The sequence below is a fragment of the Hypanus sabinus genome, unplaced genomic scaffold, assembly GCF_030144855.1.
Source record: "Hypanus sabinus isolate sHypSab1 unplaced genomic scaffold, sHypSab1.hap1 scaffold_338, whole genome shotgun sequence".
Lineage (NCBI taxonomy): Eukaryota > Metazoa > Chordata > Chondrichthyes > Myliobatiformes > Dasyatidae > Hypanus > Hypanus sabinus.
Genome location: NW_026781242.1, coordinates 435,887 through 449,723, shown reverse-complemented (window position 1 = coordinate 449,723; position 13,837 = coordinate 435,887). Strand labels below are relative to the sequence as shown.

The window sequence follows — 13,837 nt, the reverse complement described above, 5'->3', positions numbered from 1 at the left end:
GAGGGATCTTGGGGTCCCAGGCCCAAATTTTCTTTAAATAACTATTTATGGTTCTTAGTAATTGTTCCATCCAAATAAGTAAGTTTATTTCTTACAATTTTAAAAGGAAGGTTAGTATTAATTGATACTAAATGATTCAATAGAATAAGTTCACTCTTATCCTGAATACTGACTAAAACTGGAGACAAAAGAATGTACGATAGCTAATAAAGTCTCAACATTAGGAATATAAAGCAAAAGGTCATCGGCATAATGCAAAATTTCTAAGGTAAGGACATGTTCGGCACAGCTTTGTAGGCTGGAGGGCCTGTATTGTGCAGTAGTTCCGTGTTTCTATGTTTCTATAATATCTGTTTCCTCAACATTTCATGTCCCTCCACCAATATTCCTAATATCTGCAAACCTGGCAGGAAAGCCATCTATTCCTTCATCTAAGTCATCATATACAGCATAAAAGTAAGTGGCCCCATAGGAACCCTGCGGATCACCACTAGCCACTGGCAGCCAACCAGAACAGGATCCATTTATTCCCACTCGCTGCCTCCTACCAATCAGCCAATGTACTACCCATGTTAGTAACATTCTTGTAATACCATGGGCTCTTAATTAAATGCGCAGCCTTCTGTGTGGCACTTGTGTCAAAGGACCTCTTAACGCCCAGATATACAAAATACACTGCATCCCCTTTATCTATCCTACTGGCATTCTCATCAAATTATCGCAAAAGGTACATATTTTTAGCCAGATGGTGGAGGAATTATGGAATTCGTTGCCACATACAGTGTGGAGGCCCAATCATTGAAGGTGCTTAAGGAGGAGATTGATAGGTATCTAATTAGTCAGTGTATCAAGGGATATGGGGAAAAAGTCGGAAATTGGATCTAGATGGGAGAATAGTTCAGCTCATGGTGGAGTGGCAGAGCAGACTCAATGGGTCGAATGGCCTCCTTCTGCACCTTTACCTTGCTTGAAATGTAATATGAATTATTAATAGAGTAAACGAATAGACTATAACAGAGACAGTACTTAGCTCATGACGAATTAATGTTGTCACAAATAAAGTGACTATGAATCACTGATTATTTCTACTTGGCATAATTTATAATTATTTAATTATTTCTGGTTAAATATTGCTATATTTCTACACAATTCCTGCTTAGTATGAATGTAACGAGACCCAATTTCCTTCGGGATCCATAAAGTATGTCGTTCAGTCTGTCTGTCTGACTGAAGTTTCTGGCAGACTGAATTCCTTCCGATGGATCATTGCTGGGAGTGCTCGTTCCTTTTGGGCAGCTCGCCATCTACAACACAAGTTCAGAAATATTCATTTGTTACTGAAAGCATAGTACCTTAAAACCTGGAATACAACAAATGATTAATATTGAATAGGATAAAAAAAAACCTGACACATAAAGGTTTGGAACAAGAGGAAGTGGATTATGATGAATGTTAAATTGTGCCAATGCTTGAAATAAGGGATGGCAATAAATAAAGGGCAGCAAGAAGACCACAGACATGTCATCAGGTTTGAAGGACCATGTGCCTCAATGACACTGAGTTCTATGTTGTCTGGAGTCAGGGCCTTCTGCTTTAGCTCTTGGTAGTATCAGCCATACCTAACAGGTCAATAAGTAGAGGCCAGGCGAAGAGATGTCCATGGGTCCTGCCCGTTCAGGGTTTCAGTTCAGCAATAAAAATTCAGACTGGTAAATCAAAACTGGTCTGGAAAAGCAATAAAGAATAATTCTACATCTGAGTGTAACTGTATTCCTGAGTCTCCACATGAAATGCATACTAGACAGTAGAGAAAACTAAGTGGAAGTACTGACATGATGAAGGAAGCCCTGGACACAACCAGAGAGGAAGACCTTTATTGCTGCCAAAAACACCGGTAGTGTAATGGGCAGAAAATATAAATAGAACAGTTGCATTTGTCTTTCAGCATTGTTTGTTTTCGAATTATGATAACTCAGAACTTATAGTAGGATGCAGAAAATTTAATTCCTTTACTGCACAGAAGAAAGAGACATCTGGAATTTACTCCAATGTCGTGGTGAACATCCTCTTATCATCAGTCGTGTGCTCTGAATCATGCACCAAAAAATGCTGCTTGATATTTGCCACACACACATACTCCTTGCAGAAATAAAAATATTATTTCCGGAGCTGTATTTCCTCAGTGTCAGCTTGGCTTACAATTGAGACTAGATACAACTATTGTATTATACAATATTAATTAAAGTTCATAATGTGCTCCTTTGTTGCCTTTACATAGATCTAGTTTTATCAAGAGAACAGAAACATTCCCCGATATGTGACACAGCAGACTCTGCTTAGCTAATATTATAGACTGATTACTTTTGTTGAAAGTTATCAATATACGTTATCAATGACAATTTTAATTAAATTACAAAGCAGTTCAAATCACTACAACAGGACTGACGATTTGGTATTCACTTAATGAGTGACATGTCAACAGAAACATTGAGAAAGTTTGTAGTATGATACCAAAGCAAAACGGATTATTGTGTAATGTGGGCATTGATTGCAAATTGATTGGAACTCATTGTCCTGTAATTCTGTTTGAGGCATCATGGTCGTGGAATTATGGAATTCGCTGCCACATGCAGTGTGGAGGCCCAATAATTGAGGGTGTTTAAGGAGGAGATTGATGGGAATCTAATTAGTCAGGGTATCAAGGAATATGGGGAAAAAGTCGGAAATTGGAGATGGGAGAATACTTAACTTCATGGTGAAGTGGCGGAGCAGACTCAAGGGGCCGAATGGCCTACTTCTGCTCCTTTACCTTGTCTTGTCTTGACATGTGAATTATTAATATAGTAAATGAATAGACTAAACTCAGAAACAGTGCTTAGCAGATAACGAATTAATGTTGTCACGAATAAAATGACTATGAATCACTGATTACTTCCACTTGGCATAATTTATTATTATTTAATTATTTATGGTTTTATATTTCTATATTTCTACGTGGGCTTTTCTGCCGGCTTTCACTATTACGCTGTTACAGGAGTTCTAGCCTTTCTTCTGGTGCGTCTCAAGGAGCTGTTCCCCAGACCCTCTTTTATCCCCACTCATAGGGTCTCAGATGTCACTCAGGGTGGAATGATGCCATCCCCTAACCTGCCCACGTTGCCTGAGGGCTTCCATGAAGCAGAGTACTCAATACACAATTCCGCCTCCAAGAAACAATGACCTTTTCCGTGGCTTTGTATCGCTGGGGGCCAGGACATTCCAAACTTCTCTCTCTCATTTCCTGGGTCTCCTACCCTGACTTAATAGCGATCTTGCAATTCTCAAAAATGAAGAGGGAGAAAACAGAGAACTATCGACCTGTCAGCCTGACATCGGTGGTGGGAAAAATGCTGGAGTCCATTATTAAGGATGAAATAGTGGCATATCTAGATAGGAGTGATAGGATTGGCCCGATCCAGCATGGATTTACCAAGGGTGAATCATGCTTGACTAATCTGTTGGAGTTTTTCGAGGAAGTAACCAGGAAGTTAGGCGGGGGAGATGCAGTGGATGTAGTGTACCTTGATTTTCAGAAGGCATTTGATAAGGTCCCACATAGAAGATTGGTGGGTAAAATCAAAACTCATGGCATCGGGGGGAAGGCATTTACATGGATAGAACACTGGTTGGCAGATAGAAAGCAAAGGGTAGGTGTGAATGGGTGTTTCTCGGAATGGCAGGTGGTGACTAGTGGGGTGCCACGGGGCTCGGTATTGGGACCATAGCTGTTTACCACTTACGTTAATGATTTGGATGAAGGCATAAAAAATAACATCAGCAAATTTGCTGATGATACTAAGCTGGATGGCAGTACGACATGTGATGAGGATGCTGGGAGAATTCAGGGTGACAGATAGGCTGGCTGAGTGGGCAGATACTAGGCAGATGGCGTTTAATGTGAATAAGTGTGAGGTTATCCACTTTGGGAGTAAGAACAGGAAGGTAGATTATTATCTGAACGGTTTAGAGTTGGGTAATGGAGCAATAAAATGAGATCTCGGAGTCCTTGTTCATCAGTCACTGAAGGTGAATGAGCAAGTGCAGCAGGCAGTGAAGAAGGCTAATCGAATGTTGGCCTTTATTGCAAAGGGAATTGAGTACAAGAGCAAGGAAATCCTTCTGCATTTGTACAGAGCCCTGATGAGATCTCACCTGGAGTATTGTGTACAGTTTTGGTCTTCAGGGTTAAGGAAGGACATCCTGGCTGTAGAGGAAGTGCAGCGTAGATTCACGAGGTTAATTCCTGGGGTGTCTGGACTGTCTTACGCAGAGTGGTTAGAGAGACTGGGCTTGTACACGCTGGAATTAAGGAGATTGAGAGGGGATCTGATTGAAGCATGTAAGATTATTAAGAGATTGGACTAGATAGTGGCAGGAAATATGTTCCAGATGCTGGGAGAGTCCAGTACCAGAGGGCATGGTTTGAGAATAAGGGGGAGGTCATTTAGGACAGAGTTAAGGAAAAGCGTCTTCTCCCAGAGAGTTGTGGGGGTCTGGAATGCACTGCCTTGGAAGATAGTGGAGGCCAATTCTCTGGATGCTTTCAAGAAGGAGCTAGATAGGTATCATGGATAAGGGAATCAAGAGATATGGGGACAAAGCAGGAACAGGGTATTGATAGTAATTGATCAGCCATGATTTCAAAATGGCGGTGCAGGCTTGTAGGGCCGAATGGTCTACTGCACCTATTGTCTATTGTCACAGGCGTAACACTGACATGATGAAGGAAGCACTGAACACAGCCAGAGAAGGAAGACCTTTATTGCTGCCAAAAACACCAGTAGTGTAATGGGCAGAAAATATAAATACAACCGTTGCACGTGAACTTTTAGCATTGCTCATTTTTGAATTATGATAACTCAGAACTTGCAGTAGGATGCAGCAAACTGAAGTCCTTTACTACACAGGAGAATGAGACATCTAGAGTTTACTCCAGTGTCATGGTGAACATCCTCTTATCATCAGTCGATGCTCTGAAGCATGTACCAGGAAATGTCGATGGATATTTGCCACACACACACATGCAGAAATAAAAATCATATTACTGGAGCTGTATTTCCTCAGCGAAAGCTTAGCTTACAATTGAGACTGGATACAATTGGAAAGGACGGTGAGTTGTTTCCTCTGGAGCACCAGATCATGTGTGGAATTCCGATGAAGGTTTATAAGTTTAAAAGAGGCATAGATAGAGTAGACAGGGAGTATCTGATTCCCGGGGTTGAAATGTCAAATATCAAAGGGCAGGCATTTAAAGTGAGAAGGCGTGTGTTCAAAGGGCATGTGAGGCGTAGGGTTTTTTTTTTTTATTCAGAGAGTGGTGGATCACTGGAATGCACAGTTCTTAATAGATCTTAACAGACCTTTACTTCTAACAAACCACAAAGTCACCTGTTGTGTCGTCGGAATCTGCTTCTCAGACTTTCGCTCATATTTTCCTGTGAATTGACAAGAAACAAAGAATTGTGAATTCAACTTGCAGCTCAGTTATCTCAGACCATTGACTTTCTTGCCCATGGAAAAATTCCTCACCGTGTTTTCCGGAGGTCGGGTTTGAGAATATAGAGTTCGGGTATGAGGACAGATGACACATTATAGTTGAGTGAATGACACACACCAATCCTCATGGAGGGATCAGAAATGCAGTGAGGGAGCCATTTAAAGCCCCTGGGGGCCAGTATGTCCGAGGAGCTAACCTGGACCCAACATATTGATACAGCTGTAAAGAAGGTGTGACGGCGGCTATATTTCAATAGGAATTTGAGGAGATTTGGAATGTCACCAAAAATGCTATGCTTTCTTGGAAGCTTGACAAAATTTGAATTATTATCTGAAACATTGACAAATTTCTACAGATGTCTGTTAGAGAGTTTATTGACTGGTTTCATCTTGGCCTGATATGGAAGCATCAATGCCATTGTACGGAAAAGCCTGTAATATGTACTAAATATGGCCCAGTCCGTCATTGGTGAACATCATCCACCATTGAACACAGGAAAGTATTCGGCACCAGTTCTCACTATTTAATTTGACCAGACAGCTCCTCAGAAAATATTTCCAAAATTTCCGTCCACCTCCCACCCCACTTGTGCATCAATCAAAGTATCTTCTCGATGAATAAACCCTGAAGTGTCATGGGAACATTTCCATTGCAAGACCAACACGATTTTCTATAACTGTCCGTGAGTAACTTCTCGTGGGAAATTGTAATTGACGTTGTTTTCAGCCCTGTTGGGGATGCCTGCCTCAAGTAACATTCATCTATTTTGTCTAGTCAAACCAATCTCCCATTCATTACTATTCCAGCCAATTAACTTCTGAAAATATATACTCATGATGGCAAATCGACTTTATTGCATATGGCATGACTTAAGGAAGAGCTAATGCATAATCTATATTCTGTGTGCTGTCTGTCCCTTCATCTTTGTGATGTTGCTGCATGCAAATTTTCCTTGGTACTGAATCCGCACCTCACTGAATTTATGATAATAAGAATAAACTCAATTTGACTTGGAAAAATTAATGTTTTTTTATTGCATTTCAGTATGTTCATTATATCAAAAAATAGATGTTTGACTTTAAATAAAATGTTGTTTGGAATATTAATGATCTGACACATTTGATTTAGTCAAAGCCCAAAGCATCATTGAGGATCCCTTGCACGTATCTCCCAATCTCTTTGACCTATAATCATCGGGAAGGAGGTACTGGAGCTTGAGGACTATGACTGCTAGACTGGGTAATAGCTTCTTTCATTAGGTTACAAAACCAATGAATGCCCTGCCACTCCCGACCTCTCATCACAAGACAGTGAGTTCTTTACTGTTAGTTGTTTTTTTAATGTGCTGCACACTGCATGCATTGTGAATTATATTTTATTCACTTATTTTTGACAATATTTAGTTTTATGTGCTTTGTGCGATCAATGTTCTGTGGTTGGAGCACGTTGTAGAGGAATGTTGTTTCGTTTGGTTGTATATCTGTGAAGAAAATTGAATTTGAACTTGAGTTCCTGAACCTGTTCAATTTTTGGGATTGCAGGCAATTTCAACAATGAACACTGTTAAAGAAGTGGAGGTAAGACAATCCTACCTGTGAAGAAATTCCCTCTGCATTACTGTTTAATCTGTGTTCAAAATGTCCGGTCATTTGAGCTTTGGAAAACTCAGTGTTAACAAGCAGCAGGAGAAACACCAGGACGACAAGTGTTTTTTGGAAGGCCATTATCTGGAGGAAGGTATCTCACTTTTGATAGCTCTGGTAAAGAGAAAAGAAGGACATTGAAAGCTTATGGTTATTGAAAGACCTAGATAGAGTTGAAGTAGAGAGGATGTATTTTGTGGTGGTGGAGTTTGGGACCAGACGGTACAGCCTTGGAGTAGAAGTATGTCCCTTTACAACAGGGATGAGGAGGGATTTCTCGAGCCAGAAGGTGGTGAATCTGTGGAATTGCTTGCCACAGACAGCTGTGAAGCTAAGTGATTGGGGATGTGTAAAGTGGAGATTGATAGATTATTCATTAGTATGTTTGTGAAAGGTTCCTGACCAGGGGAAGCAAATGGGGTTGAGAGGGATAATAAATCAGCCAAAATGGAATGGTGGGGCAAACCCTTTGGGTTTAAATGGCCTAATTCTGCTCCTATGACTTTTGGAAACTACAAATTGAGAGGTAGAATATTTCAGAAAACTGAGAATACAGGTAAAGTGAATACAGACATACTTCTATATGACAAGAATGACTTATCGTTGGATAGCTGGGACAGTAAATCAGATCAGTTTTAAAGGCAATACTGTATTTTTGTAGTTTAAGTTGTGTGCGTTCAACAATAGGCTATAGTATATCTGTGCTGAATTCAGTTCCCACATATTGTCTTGTACAATCAGATACCTGTCACTGAAGGTAATAGATTATCTGCAGAAGTACAGACTCTAGTAGCCTTGAAGACTACTTTAGAAGACCCTTCAATTGTACATAGAATAACATTAAAATTACTATTCTCTTCTTTAATCACAGAGAGTATGAATTTAGATTCCATTCCGTATGAGCTGCAAGTTCCTGTACTGCTGCCTTTGCTGAGCTGATTGTTTTCCATTTCCTTAAAGTTGTTTTTATGCTGAGTTCGTATCAGTGTCAAGTGTGACCAGGTGGTGTGATTCTTCCCTTGAGGCTATAGAATGGGTTCAAGGTCCAATCTTGTGAACAGTTCAAATTCTAGGATGCTATTTCAATGCAGCTCTGAAGCAATCCAGACAGAGATGTTAAAGCCTCTTGAGTGATTTCCATGTACCTTGGAAAAGATGGGCAAGTTCTCCCTGGTGTTCAGTCCTTGTCCTTTCTATCAGTGTCATTATCAAACACATTGTCGTAACATTGCTGCATGAGTGAGATTGGATGCTGTTTTTTCAATTTATCAGAAACTCTACTTCTAAAATACCTCAATGACAGAGAAATGGTTCAGGACAGCCCAATCAGAGCATAATACATTCAGTGGCCATTTTATTATGGACACCCGTACATCCCATTACACTTGTTAGTGCCGATATCTCATCATCCAAAATTTTCGATGTAACTTAATGCATAAAAGCATTCTGGAATGGTCAAGAGATTCATTTGCTGTTGAGACCAAACATCAGCATAGAAGAGAAATGAGATCTTAGTGACCTTGACCATGGATTGATCACATGTGCCAGGCAGGGTGGTTTGAGAATCTCAGAACCTTCAGCGACTTTCATGTACAAGAGATTCCAGCGTTTAAAGATAAGTCATCTGATCTTTGGCAGTTCTATGGGTGAAAATATTTGTTTCTGTGATATGTCAGACTGTTTAAGGTGACAGAAAGGTGCTATTAACTCAAATTACGACATGCTAAATCAATGGTGTGCAGAAGAACATCTACATCTCATGAACATGGAATGTCGAAACTAATTTAACGTCATTGCTGCTTGTGTAGTTTAGGAGCCAACATGTTTAATGATATTGTGAGTTATTTAAAATTCTAATTGGAATCTTTACCTTGAGTTTAGAAATAGCAAGTTGTAAATTGCAAAGGATTTAACCAACAGCTACAAAGTAACAGTCAAACATGTCAGTTTGCTATGAAAATGCTTTGAGAACATAGAACAATGACGAGTACAGCACAGCACCAGGCCATTTGGGCCACAATGTTGTGATGAACTAGCTATAAAGCAAATCAAAAACACCCAAACACTAATCCTTCCTGCCTATACCATGTCCATACCCTCCATCTTCCTGCAATCCTCTATCAGATTACCCCTCAGCCTTTGGAGCTCCAGTGGAAACAACATTTTATTACGCCTCCTGTGATAGCACACACCCTCTAAATGAAGCAGCATCCTGGTAAACATATTCTTCACCCTCTCCAAAGCCTCCGCATCCTTCCAAGTGTGGGGCAACCAGAACTGTATGCAGTCATCCAGATGTGGCCCAACGAGAGTCTTACAAAGTAGGAACATGACTATTGAGCTAAATTATTTGAATAATAAATGCAAGCATGTTGTAAGCCTATTTCTAAACAACATACCAACTTGTGTAGCTACTTAGAACTAGCAATGAACTAGGATGCCATGATCTCTCTGCTCAGCAACACCAAAGGACCTTGCCCATAACAGTGTTCTGTCTTGCGTTTGCCTTACTGAGGTGCAATTCGTCACATTTATCTGGGTCAATTTCCATTTGCCATTTCCCAGCCTATATCTGCAATTGATCTACATTTTGCTAAATTTATTGCCAGTTCTCCACACTATCCACAGCTCCATCAATTGTTTCATCATCTGCCAATTTACCAATGAAGCCATCTCCATTTAATGCTTGTCAATAATTATTTCAGAAAGACTCAGACAAATCAGATTTACCTGTAACGAAGAAATCGAAGTTGCTTTCGTTGAACTGCTGTATCAGATTTCGGTGGTTGTCCCCTATATATTGTGATTCAGGGAGGGGAACAACCTCAAATGGAGTATTTTGCAATGGCGCAAATATTTGGATAAACATGTTTGTGAAGATTAATCAATGCACTGTGACTATGAACAAACAGTTCATATCTTAGTGTATTCAAATGGGGATCTTATATACTCACTGTGCCTGGAGATGAAATCCACATATTTACAAAATCAAAGTGAACACTCTTACTGTTAGGAGAAGTAAGAACCAAGATGCACTTATACCTCATCCGTAGCATGGACTCTCAAATTGCACCGTCCACTGCAATCTTGGTCAGCAACCAATAATTTCCTATCTTTTTCCTTCCTGTGTTCCTCAGGAGTAGAGTGACATTTGTGATTTCCCGGTCACAGGGAGCAATTCCTGACTAATTATTCTTGCACTATGAATGCCTTCACAATCGCTTCAGCCTCTTTTTGCGAATCCGTGGTGTCTTGTCCATCCACCGTCAGGATTTACAACTCTCCAAGCAATATCTCCTTATTAAAAGTGATGATACTCAATGCCGCCCAGGCTTCAATTTCTGGCATCTCTTCATGACGGAAAACATTGGAGACTGACACAAAGTACGTGTACAGTTCTCTGCCGTTTCAGTGTATCTGACAACTTCTCCAGTGTCATTTCCCAGAGGTCCAATATCCATTCTACACTCTCTTTTACTGTTTATACATCTGTAAAAGTACTCTTTGTATCCTCTTTAATATTCACAAAAAGAATTAGGTTTAATATCACTGCTATATGTCTTGAAATTTGTTATGCTCGAGAAGTACATCGTAATACATTATAATAAAACCAGTAAATCACAGTGAGATTTCTATAAAAATAGTATAAAAAATTAAATAAGTAAGAAATCCGATGTCAGATGGGAAGAGGCTGTCGCTGAACCATTGAGTGTGTGCCTTCAGGCTCCTGTACCTCCTCCATGATGGTAGAAATGGGAAGAAGGCATGTCCTGGGTGGTGGCGGTCCCTCATGATGGATGCTGCCTTTTTGAGGCAGCGCTCGTCAGTGATGTCATGGATGCTATTATTTCATCCATACTTTTCCTTAATTCTATTGTAATTATTCAGCACATTATTCTACACCTTCTGCATTATTAATGTTTTACCTTATCCTACCTCATTACACTGTGTAACGATATGATTTGATTTGTCTCAAGGGTACACATGCAAAACATTCACTATTGCGGTACCTATGGCAATAATAAAAACATTCCAATTCCAATCTGTTGAACCGACTTCCCTGCTATTTAGTGAAATACAGTCCACAGCCCTAGTTATGTGATTTGTCAGGACTTCAGACCTAGCATGTTTCAGCTGGAACCTGTCCAATCAAATCATCTCCATCCTTCCCCAATAGTGGAAGCAAAGTACCATGAATCTAAGCACTCTTCTCTTCCTCCAGCCAGCCCTCCTGTCACCCGGAGCCATTGGATCGTCCTGACTTAAGGAGGGACAGCTGTCGCCTAATAGGGGGCAGGTGTTTATAAGGGACTCGCGGACTGAGCCTGGGTGTGGGTTGTCCTACTCCGAAGCCGGTTTTACCCGATCTGTACCTGGGCTGCCGGCTCTGAATTCTGCTCTTTCCCTGGTTGCCGGCCTGCTCGGAATCCTGTTTTGCCCTGGTTGCCGGCCTCTTCTGCATCTGTTCTGTCCGGTTGGTCTTGTTCCACTGCTTCTCTCCTGTGCGCTGGTCCCGCTGTTCCGCCTTAGTCGCCTTGCCTGCGCTGTCACGCTGTCGGTTGCCCTTCCCAATAAACCGGTGTATCATGGTAGCCCTACTGCTCTCCCTGGACCCAACTTTCTTCTGATTCCTTGCCTTCCTCGGGCAGGACTGGCTGGACTGCCGCTGCCCGGTGGGGATTCTGCCCTTTCCACCCATTACTCACTAAGGGTTGTGCCCCGCACCTGCCCAGGTGTCCGCTCCTTGCAGATGCCTCCGTGTTTTTAGCCTGGGAGGTGGCCCTGCCCGGGATCCATGCGGCCCGCCACGAGCTCTGGGATCCTCCTGCCCTATCACGAAATCGGGGATCCAGCCCCGCCTGCATAAGCCCCTGCATGCCATGGCATCCCCATCCTGTCCTACCCCTAGTACTTCAGTGCCTGCGTTCTGCATTTGGGTCCAATCCTGTCCCCGTCCTGACAAGCTCCTGGAGACTTGATACTATCAAAAGGCTTGTCAGGAGGCAGATAAGAGTCAGGAGTCTAGATGTAGGGATGAGAGTGAAGAAAAACCAGAATGGGTAAGGATGGGATTTCTCTATTAGGTCTCCAGATAGAGTTTGAATAACCAACAGACTTATGATCTGTTATGGCTTCTGTCACATGAAGTGGATGCTTTTCACTGGGTACTGTAAAACAAATGGAAAGTTAAAAACAGTATATTCCCTGAATGGATGGTTACGTACTCGTGACATGACAGTGGTGCCCTTGTCACTTGACAGGGGTTGAAGCTGTACTGGACTTGAGGTAATGGTCTTGTGATGGTGAAATAACGTCAGTTTCCCACCAGTAGAGATCATGTGACAGTTTTTTTTTAACTGGTTATAAAAGGAAGACTCCACCCTGTGAGGAGGGACAGCTCGTGGCTGGATTTGTCAAGTTGATTTCATGCCACTGCGTGATTTAATGGGATGACGCAGTTTAGCTGAAGGGTGAAGTTTTATCAAATGCCAAAAGTTTAAAAGATCATTGCCAGCAGGTTCTTGAAATACTGCTAGTTCCGAAATCAGTGGAGAGTGAAGATCGAAGATCGAGGAGGATCTACTTCGACGGTGAAACGGGTTCGACCTTATTTAATCCTTATTCGAAAGGATTTCGTGGACTGTTCACGTGTTAATCTCTGCGGGAAAGCAGGAGATTGAGGACAGTGCGATAAAGGAAAGGTCAGTGCCTTTAAGCCGTTCCGTTTTGTAAATTCGTCGTGGGAGAAGTTCGACATCGGGTATCGAAGTGAAGCGACGTGAAAGAAAATTTAAATAGTCTTATAAAGTCTCTCCTTTTAGCTGAACTGTGAGCATATCGAACTTTTGGCAATACTACTTTAAAGAACTCTTTTTGCAATATCGCTTTAAGGACTGTTTGAGCTGCCGCACAACAGCTGTTTCCGGTTACGTTAGTGTTTGGTTACTTTTGGGGGGTTTGTTTTCTGTGTTTAATAAACGTGTTATTTGTTATACAGAACCCCTTGCCGAACTCATATATTCATTGTTGCCGGAATATGTAACAGGATGACATCAGCTTTTCTGTCAATGCAGAAGCATCTCACCCACTTCCACGTAGCAAATCAGTGGTCAGCACTTTACACCACTTAATATCTTTGAATCCAAACCCCAGCTCCTGAAGGGAAAAAGGTAGGTCATCAGGCATCGTGAATAAATTATTGAGATTTATTTCTCGTCAGCTGAGGAATACTATGTTACCCTGCAGACTTTGTATGAATTGAACGAGCTGGTCTTTGTGCAACAGATGTCAAGTCTGATCTCTCATTGCGACTAATACGTATCTGTGGAGGGAAATCCCCATAAATGGACAGCTGTAAATCCTGCATTGGACTCAGCCGACGGCCCCTGTGCTCCACCATAGACTTTCCATAGAGTCCAAAAAGAGAGAGTGACATTTCACAGATCTTCCCAGTTCACAAGCTGGGAAATCCCCTGGCTAAATTCATCTCAGATTTACTAAGTACAAACTAAGTTAATAGACATGTTTTTACCATTTAGAAGACATTTGGACATGTGCATTGATTAGAAAGGTTTAGAGGGTCATTGAGGGCAAATAAGAAGCTCATTCAGGTAACTTGCTCAGCGTGGATGTGTTTGGCCGTAGTGCCTGTTTTCTG

The 13,837-nt window shown here is 41.4% G+C and overlaps 1 long non-coding RNA gene across 1 annotated transcript; it reads right to left on the bottom strand.

The window, feature by feature from the left end:
* Positions 1 to 1,174: 1,174 nt before the first annotated feature.
* LOC132388514 (uncharacterized) lies at positions 1,175 to 7,613 on the bottom strand. Its single transcript, XR_009510250.1, has 3 exons — positions 7,129 to 7,613; positions 5,428 to 5,474; positions 1,175 to 1,304 (listed from the first exon to the last, which is right to left on the bottom strand). It is a non-coding gene; the product is annotated as an uncharacterized LOC132388514 (long non-coding RNA).
* Between the last annotated feature and the right edge of the window lie 6,224 nt (positions 7,614 to 13,837).